A 15,353-nucleotide genomic window follows, 5' to 3' on the forward strand; every position below is an offset into this window, starting at 1 on the left:
ATAAACCCGAGACTTCATTAGTTCCAGAGCTCACAGAACTTGTTATCATTCAGCTTGTTTAGCAACTTCAATTTTAGCCAACTTTTTTCTTGCATATGTGACATGAAGCTTAACAGGGTATTGGATCTTCTATATCTCTGTAAGGCTCCAATGAAAACAAAAAAACCTCAAGCCAGTGTTCCCTTAATGATTCTCTTTCTGTATGGTTATCCATATATGTGCCAGGAGAGAAGGAGTAGAGAAGGCAAGCAGGGGAAGCATAAAAGGACCGAAATGTCGTTTTGAGGATTTGGTGAGGCTCTGTGCTACCTGCGTTCTGCCTTCTGACATCTGCTGGCAAAACCCCTCCATTGCAATGCTTGCCCTGGATTTTTCGGAAATCCCTCCCCGATAACTCCATGGGCTTCTCTGACATTTGTAGGTGCTTGATGGCAGTGAAAACCAGGGAACGTGTGGATAAGAGGTAACTCTGGTGGCTGTCAGGAGCAACAGATATTCCATGAAGCTTTAAGTCGGAAGAAAACAAGGAATATTTATGTAGTGGGTTTTTCACACTAGCAGCAGCATCTCTCATCTTGGGCTATGCCTTCTGTGTAGAGCAGAGACATCTGAGATACTTCTGAACTGCTTGGAAAAGCAAATGATTCTGCACCAAGCTCGAAGCACTGAACTTTCTTCCAGTTGCCAAATGCCAGTGCACCTGCCTGACACTGCACTACTATGCATCTCTGTCCACAAGTAAAAATGTTAGTTTTGCTCATAGTGAATACTAAGTTTCAGGACCACAGTGCATACAGAAATGACTGGTCTGAAAATATATTTTTAGAAGAAAACTATACATGATTAATCATTTGTCAGAATGAAAATGTCAAAATTATTCTTATGACCATACAAGATATATGCCCAAGGATCTAGGACTCCCTCACTGCTTATCATCCTTACATTATATTTGGGCTGCATTTCAGAAAAGGAGAATTACACACATCCAAGATCAATCCAAGATGCTTATGCTATGTTTACCATGCCCTGTGGGTGAGAAAGAAATGGAAATTTAAACTGACTTGCTATGTGAGACAATCTAGCAGTTGGTGGAGTTCTGCAACTTGGCCAGAAGTGAGGCACTCAGTTCCCCAGGGTAAATGGCTTGGCAGGATGAGGAATGCCAGGCAGGGCATGCATGTGCAGCAGCCAGGTGGTATCATTTATCTCCACCCACAAGTGATTGTTTAGCGTGGGTAACAAGAAACTAACTTCACTTTGGTCGGGTGAGGGTGGACTTAATTCTAACACTGCAGAGAGGCACACATGAAGACTTCTGAGCACCACCACAGCATCACAGTGCTCTGCCCTCATGCAGCCCAAGCTCTGAAAAAGCTGTCTACTGCTACCTTCAAAGGAATCTGTCAATGAGAGCCATAAAAGCAGAAAAATTCAAAGGCACAAATCCTTTAGCTTTTCCTGCCATGTGTGTGATGAAGGAGAAAAGGCTTGAGCAAAGCTCAGTCAGTCTGACTTCCTAGCCCTGCACATTCTAAGATCTAATTCTCTCTAGGTATATATAATTTTCTGCCATATTTACACAAGTGAAATTACTTATATTGACTATTAACTATGTAATCCATTAGCTCCACATTTGTAATCTCATTGAAAGATATAGCAACTCTAAATAGATAATGAAATCTTTTATATATATGGACTGGGATTTTTTGGATTCTGTATTTATCAGAGGCATTTTTTTCATGCTGAATTGATAGCTGATTGTCTTCAGTCAAGCTGAAATTCTCACTCCAAAAAAGGAAATATTTCCTTTTGAGCATACATTTGAAAATATCTTGAAATCTGCAATTCAGAACACTTAAAAATTATCATATTCTACTAATGTTTTGGTCCTGTCCTATTCTCCACTGGCCACTTCCCCCCTCAGATTAAGGCTGTTTTGGAATAAATATGGTAATATTCTAAATAATAATACTCCTGCTCTTGACTCTTGAAAAGCTCTACTTTATCCTTACTCATTATGCAGAAAGATGATATAAAAATACATCTTTTTGCCCTACTATTAAAACATCATAAAATGCAAAGTCTTCAACAACCTTTAGGCCATCTTGTAATGTTTTTTAATGCACATAAACAAGCCTGAGTGCAATTTTTTTCCCCCTTCCTTTCTTAAAACATAGATGGTTAAAACTCAGGAAGAAAGACTTAAAAGCAGAAAGAAACACTGGAGAACGGAACAACTTCTTCCTATTTAATTATTTATGCACTTCACCTTTCACTGAATTTACTTTCTGAAATTTGGATGGTACTGTTTAAAAAGTTATTTGTAACTATTAAACAGGGGGAAAATAACCTGGCCGACCTTTTGTTTTTCAACAAACAACATATCTGAGAATGCCTTAGTTTATCTCCAGCCTGGAAAGAACTGAGTTACTGGGCTAGTAAGTTTTGACACCTTTTCTACCAGAAAGTGCAATGTTTGTTTTTAAAACAACACTGCACAGATTAGAAAACTCTGCATCATGAGATAATAAATGGCACCATGAATATCTATGGTGAAATCGAATCTAATCCTATGGTGAAATCCAATCCTTTTTGTAGATGAGTTCACCATTGGCAAGTCTGCCAACACATGTTGCCCTTGGTAAAGAGGTTTCAGGGAAAAAAAAAAAAAAGTATGATTTGTTTTGTTAAATCACATTGACCTTACTTACCTACTTACTACTCTTGGTCTGCCTAACCTCCTGTTTTCACAAGGTCTCCTTTAATTTAATTATATAAACATAACTCATGAAAATAATTCAATACATACTTTTGAAAATAATTATATTTATTTTGAAATTGAATTAAAAATTTAATTAGGTAAGAAGATCTGCTTTGTTTCCTATTTTGTATATAATGTAATATTTAATGTAAAATTTTAACAAAACATAACCAATAAAACATTGATTCATTTTGGAGTTCTTTGTAGCATAACTGCAAGAATTGGTGCTTTTTGATACACACACTTTTGGTCCTGATTTTATTCATTTGCTTGTTTGTTTTTCTTTCTCTGGGTGCCTGATTCAAGTCCCACAGATGCAATTGGAGGGATGTTTAGAAGAAAACTTGTTGGGTCTTTTTAATGAAAAAAGAAGGTAAAATGGCTGATACTGCCCTCTGGAATAGTTTGAGGCTTTCCCCAAACACGTGAATAATAGTCTATCTCAAATAAGAAGATGGTACTATATGGTTCTTCCGAGCTTATATCCTAGCTAGCTCTGCTCTTCAGATACCATATAAACGAGTTATTCCTTTGGGTCCAGATTTCAGGCAGAGACGTGACCCTGCTTGGAAGACGGAGCGGACACACACTTGGTGGTAATTAGGAAGGTGTTTATTTAGGGCGAGGTCCTGGTGTTAGAGAGTGAGAGTGTGAGTCAGGATTTTTGGCTCTTACCTCCCCCTATGAACAGGGGCGTTACTGTTGGAAATGAGGGGGAGTGACTTAGGTAAAGGGGGCATTGCCATTTTGGGACACAAGGGGTGGGGGGATACCTGAAGCCTTGGCTGAACCATCTGGTTTTGCCACAGCCATCAAGTACCAGGGTGTGTCCATTGATAAGATACAATAGGCTGGGAGAGGGCTATTGAGGGGGTACAATGGAGAGGGAAAGGCCTATTGAGGGGGTAAGGACAGGGATTAAGGAAAGGGGTGTGGGTAGGAATGAACCATTACAGAAATTCAATAACAAAAATCATACAGAACTTCAGAAAACCCAAAATGCACATTACAACAGTACTCCACTTAATATTCTTGTAATTTACAACTTTGTTGTGCAATAAAGCCCTGTAGGCATTCCCAAGTATTTGGCCCATGGACTCTTTTGGTGTAAAAAAGCTCAGACCTGTTACTTATGAAATATGTAATATAGCCAAGTCAATAACTGGTTAAAAAGAAAACTTAAGACAATGCAAAAGGTGAAGAGGCCAAATATTGTTCTAGTTTTGATCTGAATTCTTCTAGTGTTGTGTTTTTTTTTTTTTTTTTTTTTTTTTTTTTTTTTTTTTGTTTTTTTTGTTTTTTGTTTTTTGTTTTCTGATTTTCACAGGGATTGCAGTCTAGATTCAAAAAGAAATGTAGGAGCCATAGCATAAAATACTGCAACACCTAACCTTTTTGTACGTGCTTCACCCAAAGCAAGATTCAGAAGCTATGCCTGGAAGCATAGGGTCTCAAATGCATAGATAAAGTAAGGTGCCCTATGATGATACATAAAAGCTCTCAAAAGCTCAGTAGTGACTTGTCAGGAGGTAGCAAATGAGAAATGAGGAGTGCAGGGTTTTAAATCTTTCCCCTTTAGGGAGCTTAGGTGCTTTACAAAGTATAAGGAAGAAGCATCTTCATATTTCAAAATAGCTGCAGTTCTCACAGTCTGTGTGGTTTTACTCTTTTTGATGAAATACAATAAGACCTGATCATATGATATTCCATGGGGTAAGTCAGACAAACAGCATTCATCTGAGATTTTCTTTGTCAGTTTGGGGAAGAAAAGTATCACCCTTGATAGGAGACAATCAATAGGGACCATCTAAGCGAAGTGGCCATACAAGAGTCTGTGGGACCAGGTGTGTCCAAATACCCTGAGGGAGTGGGCTGATGTCATTATGAGACCACTCTCTAACATCTGCAAACAATCATGGTGACAGGAGAAGGTCTCAAATAATTAGAAAATAGTAAATATGTCCAATTTCAGTAAGTCAAGAAAGAGGATGTGGGGAACTACAGGTCATTTTGCAGGAAGATTATGGAGAAAATTCTCCTGGAAGTAGTTTCCACAGGCATGAAGGGCAAGGAGGCGATTTGGAATAGCCAATATGGATTTTGTAGAGGCAAATTCTGCCTGACCAATATACTTGCCTTCTACAATGAAATATCTGCCTGTCTGGGGAAGAGCAGTGGGCATTTATCTTGACTTGTTAGACCTTTGTCATGGTGTACCACAACATCCTTATAGCCAAACTGGGCAGACCTAGGCTGGATGGGTAGTATAAAAAACGAGTGCAGATTGATAGAACTCCAAGACTTGAAGAGCAGTGGCTGGTCACTAGTGGCATTTCCCCATGTTCAGTATTCAAACTGAACTGCTGACAGTCCTCACCAACAACCTGGATGACAGTGGCTAACTCTCCCAGCAGGTGGTACCAAAATGTTGGTATCACATTTGATGCCAACATTACAGCTGGATACACTGGAGGGCGAGGCTGCTGCTCAGAAGGCTGAAAAGAGGCTGGAGGATTGAGCTCGCAGAAATCTCATGATGTTCAAAGACAAATGCAAGTCCAGCACCTGGGGCAGAATAACCCCATGCAACAGTACAAGGTTGGCACTATCTAGCAAACATTCTTACAGAAATATGCCTGGAGATGCTAGTGAACAAGTTGAACAGGAGTCAGCCCTGTTTCCTGGCAGTGGTGAAGGCATGACATTTGAGAAAACTGATAGCTGTGTTTGCTCAGGCCCTTTAAAGAAGGGAAAGGGGAGAAATAACTGCTGTACTTAACTGCATATGGATGGTTACAGGGAAAATGGAGCCAGAGGCAAAGGGTTGAGGCAACTGACACAAAAGGCAGAATGAGAAATTTGTTTGGACGCAGGGAGGGAAAAGCTTTCTAGAGAGGGAGGTAAAAGGCTGGAAAAGGGACAAAGAGAGTGGTAGGCACAACCTTTGTCCCTGCAGGTATCTGAAACCACTGGACACAGCCCTAAGCAGCCTGGTTTAACCTTGAAGTCAGCCCATGCATGTCTGAGATTGGGATCTTCAGCCCAACCACACTTTCAAAAATCCCTTTCAACCTATTTTCTCCCTGATTCCCATCCTTTTCTCCTCTTGAATGAAAGCAATAAAGTCTTGCTCCCAAAATTACCTTGAATATACATATATCTGTGAGTTGTTTTTTTTCCTCTTTGTTTTTGTGGTTATTATTTTTCCCCATCCTGGAAGATGCAATTACTTTAACACTTTAAATACTTAAACTGCATTTATGTTAGTATGCATAAGCATACATACGATTTATATCTTAGGAGAATGGTTTTAAGTGGTAAAAACTCCACCAAACCTTAGTGTTTATTTGTATAACATATAAGTTATAGAAAAGAAAGACTGGTTACTTCTGTTATTGTTTTGCAGTCAGTTTTTCCATTTTATGTGGAAGCTTTGAAAGATCAATGATGATTCCAGCAAGCTAGTTAAAAACCTTTTCTCCTTCGAAATGCAATAACCAGCATGATTTTAGTAAATGCCTGTGGGAGATTTATTAAGGAACCCCAGAATAACTTTGCTCCACTGCCTTTTCATTTCCATCAGCTTTTCAGGAGTCAATTGCTTTTATTTTTGTATGTGAACATCTGGAATGTAGCAGAGCTTTTAAAGAACTTAAATTTGGTGGACCAGATCCTCACCTGTAATAAAAACATGATTGTGTGTCTGTATCTGTACACACGTTGCAAAGGGGACTTGTAGGCACTGTTGGACTCCTCAGCTCACACAGTGTCAGGGTGATAACCACAAATAGTTTACAGCAGCTGACATTTGAGATCCTTTGTTTCTTCTTCTCCAGCTTTACGGGATGGCAATAAAGGAATGCTTTAGGATGCCACTGTACATCAGGCTCTATGTCACTATATATCTCCTTACACTGAGGTATTCCTGGTGAAGCACTGTGGTCTGAGCTGCTGCTTATTTTAGTATGTGAAGCTCAAGATTAATATAATTGGAAAACCCAACTAAAATCCTAATCTTGAGATTAAGATTGATTTATTATGAGATTGATTACAAGATGAGAAACCAAGGACCTAACTGCTAAAATAAAAAGCAGTGCCAAACCAGGCACTTTTAGCTAGTGTAGATTAGTAGCATGGTGAGTGGTGGGCTGGAAGAGTGTTTTCAGAAAGATAAAGGAGCAAAACTGTTGCTAGATATTAATGAAGAGTACTAGCATTGGTGTCAATACTTAAGAGACTAAATCTACATGTGGCTAACAAAATATAATTTTTCCTTTTTTCCATTTAGCAGCTCAGAACATGCATGTGAGTAAAATTACTATTTAAAAGATATGCACACCAGATCCACACATAATTAATCAGAAACAAGTTTTTCTTTCCTGATTTTCATGGTATGCTATTCACCTAGAAATGGAAATGCTGAAGCTGTTCCAAATACTACACCTGCTGCAAATGCCAATGCCCATTTTCTTGTCTTATGCTTGTCTCTTAGCATGTAGGAAGCATTTGTAGGAAGAGACCTACAAATTGATGAAAAGTAAGAAATAGTGACACTAACTCAAAAATGAAACAAGCTGAAGGAATAAAGAGAGAACATTCATGTAATAATTGTGGTACATAACTGCATTGTGTTCTATGGCCACAGTATTCACCTGGGGATTTTCCAGTCAGAAAGCTATAAATACAAGCTGTGTAAGACAAAGACTGCCAATCTGGTGTTTCCAGAAAATGGTAAATTTATCATATCGCACGTGTGCAGCATGTACAAAGGCACCTTTGGACATGAGTCAGAATTACCAAGTAAGCATCTGTAAAACCAGATGCACTCTATAGGTGCAACAGATAGTTTCAGTTCTTCCCAGGAGTGTTGACCATACTGTGAAAGCAAGTAGAGAAGCTTTCCGAAAGCATGTCTTTCATGACATGCTTTCATATGCATGGTGTCACACAAGCTGTGTCTGAGTACTGCAGATTTGTTCAGATTTTCAGATGTTGCACAAAGAGATTTGGAACTGCTCATGTGCAGCAGCATCATGACACAAAGACTACATTTTTCAATATTTTCACTGACAAAATTCTTGGGTTTCAAAACAGGTCAGCTTACTTACTGCTGTGTCTGCTACTTTTTCTTTGGTTGTTTGCATAGGACTTGTTTGTTTCAAAATGGTGATAAGAGATCTGTGTCTTCACTGTGTTTACCAGATTTCTGCAACAGCAGGACACTGACATGAAACTACCAAGTATCCTCTGGTCTTACAACGTGCAGTCAACTTGAGTGTAATGGTGCATGCAGGTAAAAGAGACATATGTGTTCCTATAGTAACAAGGGTGTTTGCCACATCTAAAGTGCAACAGCTGCTGTAGTTGCATTTTAGTTGCTCTAGTTGTATTTTTGGTGTGCTTTAACTGCTTTTAATGGAGTAGCAATACCTGTGGTCCTACACTGAGGCAGGGAGCTGGAAAGCTTACCCTTTCTACTATGTATTCAAGACCCTTGGTCATTTGGAATTGGTGAGGCAGGAGCATCCGACCCCTGTGGGTTGACTTTAGTCTGGATCTATCTCTTTTCCTGAAATTATGGTGCCGATAGCAGCACAATCTCGGCTTTTTCCAGTTCCCTCTAAATTATTTTTTACCTGTCTGCAAATCTAGAAACATGGTTACCGAATAGGGAAATTCTGAAGTTACTGTATCAGCTTCCAATGGATGAGACAAAACCATATTTGTCTTTACAACCAGCAGCCTCTTAATTTGGCTGCAGTCAGCATCCGGCATGTGTGTGTACTGCAGTGCTTTCTGCAACAGCGCTTGTGACAGTCACACACCAGGCTACTTTTAACTTGCCCTTTCAATACCAGCCTTTGTATTTCATCCTACAGCTGCATTACTGCATGCAGAGTAGTCAATGTTAAGCCTTCATTTTGCCCCCTTTTTTTTTTCTTTTTTTTTTTTTTTCTTTTTTTTTTTTTTTTTTTTTTTGATTGCATGGACCTTTAGATCTGCTTTGAAAAAAATCATTCTACAGATGCTTGCTTCCATGGAAGAACTGTAGCATGAACAATAACAAGAAGAGAACTGTTTCACTTCCTTCTTCTGTTTCTGACAGAGTTGATTATGAACACATAAAATGTGGTAACAGTTAAGGACTGAGCAAAAGGTTGTTTTCTGAAAACTGGCCAATATACTAACTTGTAGAATTGGAAAAAAACCCCAACAGATGGTCAGGTATATCAGTACTCCTCAATGCTGCATGCATTCATCTCCTTTTAATCTAGGAGTGCACCAGAATTACAGGACAAAAAATGAGAATTTGACTCTGGTATCACTGTAACGAGGTTTCTTTCTCGCCTTTTTTAGCTCTCTCCCCTCCACTTCTCTGCACCACCTCCTGAACGGCACAGAACACAGCAAAATAAATTACAAACTCTGCTTTTAATTATCCTTACTCAGCAACATTTCCCCTTCCTAATCAGTAGTCATGGCAGACGGCCGTGACACGCCGCCCATCTTTATGGCTGTCTTAGGAGAAACAGGAGGCCTTCAGGACCTGACCCGCGCTGCCTTTCCTCACTGCCTCTCGAGTGCACGGACCCAGCTCGCCCCCCCATCGCCCAGGGAGCGGGGCCCGGCCGAGCCCTCGGCTCTCCCGCTGCCGGAGCTGCCGTGCGTGACTCCTTTCTCCCTCTGGAGGGAGACACAGTCCAGTTTTTGGCTGCCGCCGGCGCCGCCGCGTCCCTCCTGCCCCCGCTCCGGCCGCCCTGCGCCCCTTCCCCGGGGCAGCTGTGCTGTCCTGCCCTGCGCTCCTTCCCCGGGGCAGCTGTGCTGTGCTGTGCTGTCCTGCGCCCCTTCCCCGGGGCAGCTGTGCTGTGCTGTCCTGCGCTCCTTCCCCGGGGCAGCTGTGCTGTGCTGTCCTGCGCCCCTTCCCCGGGGCAGCTGTGCTGTGCTGTCCTGCGCTCCTTCCCCGGGGCAGCTGTGCTGTGCTGTCCTGCGCCCCTTCCCCGGGGCAGCTGTGCTGTGCTGTCCTGCGCTCCTTCCCCGGGGCAGCTGTGCTGTGCTGTCCTGCGCCCCTTCCCCGGGGTAGCTGTGCTGTGCTGTCCTGCGCCCCTTCCCCGGGGCAGCTGTGCTGTGCTGTCCTGCCCTGCGTCCCTTCCCCGGGGTAGCTGTGCTGTGCTGTGCTGCCCTGCGGCCCCCTGCCCGCCCTGCGGCCCTTCCCCGGGTTAGCTGTCCTGCCCTGCCCTGCCCGCCCGGCGCCCCAGCCTCCCGCCGCAGGGGCACGGGGGTCCCGTGGAGGCGGCGAGGCCACCTGGATCTCCGCGGCCACAAGCGCCTGGGCGTAAACTTGGCACCCCCGCCCCGGCACTCGGAGGGGAGAGGAGAGAAGGGAAGGGAGCGCTGCGCTGTGGGGCGGGGGGCGCAGGGGGCGGCCCAAGCCCCGGTGTGTGCGGGCGGTGTGCGCTGCCGGCCGAGCCCCGCTCCTGGGTCAGACACAGCCGCAGCCGCGGGGCCGGCTCCTCGTAGGGGCTGGGGAGGAGAGCCGCGAGTGGCCGGATAAACACGGGGGAGGAGAAGGGCGTCTCTCCCTCTCCCCACCTCCTTCCACTTCCTCCCTCCCCCCCGCCGCGGAGGGCGCGCTTGGAGCTGCCTCTGTCTGTCCGGGCGCCCGGGGCGTCTCCGCGCCCTTCCGCGGAGCGGGGCGGTGCGGGGCGGTGCGGGGCGCGCAGCCTGGGCGCGGGAGGCGGCGGCTGCTGCTGAAGGTGAAGATCTCGCTCTCCAATTACTTTTCCCAAGAGAGAGAAGGAGGCAGCGGGAGGGGGAAGCCGTGCTGTGTGTGGCAGGCACACCAATCAGAGATGCTCTAACGGAGGGACTGCTGCAGGACGCGCCGGCTTCTCCTCCTTCCTCTGCCGCCGGGGCTGAACCGGGACCACGCGCGTCTGCCGTAGGAGCCGTACTGGGCTGCAGGACTTCCCCGTCTCCGCTTTTCCAATAGCTCAACCGCACTTCGTCCTCTTTATTTTTATTATTATTATTTTTTAATACTCTGAAATCGTGCACAAGAAACACTTCCAGTCTTCCCTCCGTTCCCAGTTACTTCGCCGTTCCTCTGGCGTCTCTTAGCCGGATTCCTGGTGTATTCCCGGAGAGGCGGGGGGAGAGAGCCGGGCCCTGCGGACGGCTGCTGCCCCGGCTCGGTGGGGCCAGGGGAGCGGAGCGGAGCCGCTCCATGCCCCCGAGCGCTGGCGGGGCGCGGGGCGTGTGCCGGCGATGCCCGGGCGGTAAGGCTGGAGCTCCCCCCGGACGGGAGGCGGCCGAGCGCTAGGCGTTTCTAGCAAGAATCGGGACTGCAGGTATGTGAGCGAAGCGCTCCAGGGTCGTGTGTCTGTCCGTTTGTCTGTCTGTTTGTCTGTCTCCCGCCGAGAGATCCCCTTGGCGGCTGGCGGAGACCCCGCGGGCGGCGGCAAAGCGGGGCCAGGTGTGTGAGGAGTGAGGTGTGCGGTGTGAGGAGTGAGGTGTGAGGTGTGCGGTGTGAGGGGTGAGGTGTGAGGAGTGCGGTGTGAGGTGTGCGGTGTGAGGGGTGAGGAGTGCGGTGTGAGGTGTGCGGTGTGAGGTGTGCGGTGTGAGGTGTGAGATGTGCGGAGCGGCCGCCGCGGGCCCTAAAGTTGGAGGGAGCGGGATGTGAGGAAGAGCTGCTTTGCTGTCCTGCTGGGCACCTGGAGCAGCCGGCTACAGCCTTCGCCGGGCGATCCTCAAGGCTTTTGTTTTCCCTCTTAATTTTCTTTGATCTTACTTAAAAGAACAGTTCAACAGAGCCGAGAGGGAGACGGGGGGAGCAGGAGAACCCACCTGGTTTTCAACTTTTCTGGAAAGGGTGGCCGCTCACTCGCAGCACCTTCGGGCACTGGGGGTTGCTGTGCCCGGACGCTTTATCGGCCGCCTGCGAAAAAGCGGCTGAAACAGCGGATGGTCGCTTTATGCGTCCTCTAAAAACAAACAAACAAGAAAAGCGATAAAGGGAACATTCATGACTCTTTTCTATGTGCAGTGCTTTCCAAGTTGTGGGTATATAGTATGAGACATACCTTGTCTCTCCACGTTGCTTACTTTGCTTCTTATGAAGTGAGTCTCTTAACCTACTAAATATGTCGCGGGTTCTGTGTGCCACACTGAGAGAGCTTTTCCCTTATTCCATCCCATTTATAGTTTAGCAAGAGAAAGTTTAAAATAACCTGTGCTGCTTCATTCCCGAGGAGCTGTGGGATCGGACAGCAGGTTATCAATGCAAAGAATAAAGAGCAAGAGCTTGCACTGCCCTGTTAGGAGTTGCCAGGCATTGCTCTTCTGCATGTTTCGTTCCTACGGGAGTTAAAATTATTGCTTAAAGCATTTTAAATTATATGTGTAGTTACAGTTCTCTCTTTCCAGCTTTTGCTTGGAGCTTATCAGTATTCTTTTTTAAGTACCTCAGTTCTACCACTCTCCCCCCAGTAGACACTGGCTCAGTGTTTAAAGAACCGCGCTTTGACTCCTGCAGAACTGTCAATTTAAGTAATAAACATACTCAACTCCCATCTCTGAAAACCCCATAAAGGATTCCGGGTTGTAGGGTCTTTGCACCACAGTGGATACATTTAAATTACTATTGACTAAATGATAATTGTTATCTGGTTTTTCTGTCTTACCAACTAGTTTCAGACTTCAGCATTCAGCCTATTATATGTTTAACACTTCAAAGCTAGTTTATGGGCCAATTTAAGTCAAATTGAGAAATTAAATCTTTTCTATAGTGTTGGGTACACACTTGAAATATAGTAGTTCAGTGATACTGGAAGGATAGCTTAGCTGAAGTTGGGAAAGAGCATGCTAAGGCATTTTTATCAGAGGTGGAAAAGGTTACAAGTTTCATTATACTTTTTCACAGTAATTGTGCTGTCATCTCATACTGATGCTTAAATTGTTTTCTGAGTGTATAATTAACAGTAGTAAAGTCATTAATCTAAATTTCACTATTAATATTTTATTTCAGAGAGCTGATGCTGCTGAGGCAGTATTGAAAACCATGTGGGTTTTGTTTCACATAGTCCCAATTTCCAATAGTTATTCTTATAAATGTAAACTACCCAAGTACCATAATTTTAGTGGAAAGCTTTGCTCAGTTAATACAGCAAATCAGATTTACTACTCACTGGTTTTGCATATTTTTTTGTGCATAGGAAGTTCTTCAAAAATGTGGTATTAATTTTAGATGCACTGATGGTAGTGGGTGACTGAGATAAAAATCTTGATTCTGTCTTGCTGTTTTAATCAGAGAATGATGACTAAGTTGCTTGTATCTTTAATCATACTGGACACACAGGGTAACTTTTTGCTGTCTCTTATGATCTGAGGGATCTCAGCTTTATGTGTAGATGCTTGTAGTGCGCTTGGTTATTCTGGTGGGGAATACATGAAAAACTTGTTCTGAATGAAAGTAAATAGATGTGTGTACAGATGGATATTGGAGATTGTTTTACTGGCAGGTTGCAAAGTGATGATTCATTGAGCCTTATCTAGATTTACATAAAGCAAATAATACTTTACACTGAATTGTGGCAGAGAAAAATGTAGCAGCCAGGAAGTTTCATAATTTCATCACAGATGATGACAGACTTGATAAAGGGCATTTTTACAGGTACAGGCAGTATGTTTTTGGTAAGCAAAATATAACCATGAAGTTTTCCAGATCTGAGCATCTTCACACCAAAATTTATTGCTGTCTGTCTTGCTACTTACCAACCAGTGTAAAGCCTAAATAATGTACTACAAAGATGTTACATTTATTATGTTGTATGTTTTGCTTACTATAGATAAGTAATGCAACACTGCTAACTAGTTATCTCACTAAAGGAAATCACTGACTTGGAAGACAGAAAATCACAATACCTAATACTCATCTACACAGAAATGTGATCACCATCTTGAAAAATTATTCTGAATGATACAACTATCAGTGAGCAAGCAGTTCTATGCCTCTGTTTTATCTTCTGCAGAATTTTATTAGAAATGCTTCATTAAGTCACATTATTCTGCAGCTGTTTGCTCACTGAAAATTAAAATAAAAATCAGGAAATTTATCCAGCAGAGCAGTAATATTTCCTTTGTTAAGTACTGAATGTTCAAATAAAACAAAATCCTTTAGCATCAGTGTGCCAGAAGCACTCAGTACATCCTATTTTTGTGATGTATGGATGGCATTTACAGATGCAATTCATCAATGTATTTATTAGTCAAATGTCATCAAACAAAGAAGATAAATGGCAGTAAACAAAGTCTGCATGGTAATACAGAGGCTAAAACAACAGAAGACCCTACAATTGAATTAATTAATGTTCAGTTTCATATTTCCAGACTGTATTTAAACATCTCATTTAAATGTCTTTCATCACTTTTCTGTTGCACGTCCAATTAGCTCAGGTAGCAATAGCTTTTTATTGGAAAACACATTTTTAATTTACGTTTTGCAATGCTGAATTTTGAAGGCATTGGGGAAAAGTTGTGTAAGGATAAATATAGCAGAAGGGTCCTATGCCAGCAGAACTGAATACTGACACGTCCCTGTCCACAACCATGTTTGTTTTGAGGGATATCCCCAACTGATGTGGATTTTCATTGCTCCCTTGGAGTAGTTGCAGCTCTGACATTTTAAATCAGCTGGGATATTTGCTCCATTATCCTTAGATCACTGGATTTAAGAACGTTCTTACAAGGATTTTGCCTTTTTTTTTTTTAAGCATGAGAAAACAATTACATACTATGCTCAGCTTCACAGAGTCCATTGTAAGCACACACTTTCACATTTGAAATATTTTTTAAAAACACAAGTTCACTCTTAGGGCTGTTTTAACAGGAAATTTGGCTCACTGATTTGGTTTTATAAACCATTAATATTTACTTCAAAACATTTCTCATTACTAAGTTCAGATACATAACATTCACCATAGGAATGAATGTGGAAACATCAAGAGTAATGTTGTTCATTTTTCCTTGTGACAGCTACAGAGCTATCTCCTTTTGCTCTTAGTAGAACTTGGGAAGATAGTGGGGTTTATGCTTTGTTTCTTTATAAACTCAAGCCAGCCACTCTTGTTTGTCATGTATAGTGAGTTATTTATCAAAATAGATAGCAAAATAATACTGGCCACCTAATGTACCTCTTCATACTACTAGTGCAGAACAGTCACATTTTAAGTTAAACAATTCAAGGCATCTTCATATAATTTCTTTCATGTCGTGTTTTGAAAAACACTTTGGAGACAGAAAAGAGAAAGCAAAGACCTTGTGCTTTACTAGTTATATTAGTTAGTGTAACTACCAGGTATGGCATGACACTACATAGATAAAATGGGATGAAGTCACTGCAAAAAGCTTTCTTAGCTTTTTCTTCTGTCTGAATATATCAGTACAGTGATTTGTAGAATGCACTACAGCTGTAGCTGTTGCTTGAAGTAGCACTGGAAAATGCTTTGTATGGATTTGATCTTTAGCACCCAACACTTATAGGAAAAGCTCCTATATGTTTTGTGGCTTGGAAGAATTGTTTATATAATTGCATGTG

This window comes from Zosterops lateralis (genome assembly GCF_965231275.1).
Source record: "Zosterops lateralis genome assembly, chromosome: 4".
NCBI classification, from domain to species: Eukaryota; Metazoa; Chordata; class Aves; order Passeriformes; family Zosteropidae; genus Zosterops; species Zosterops lateralis.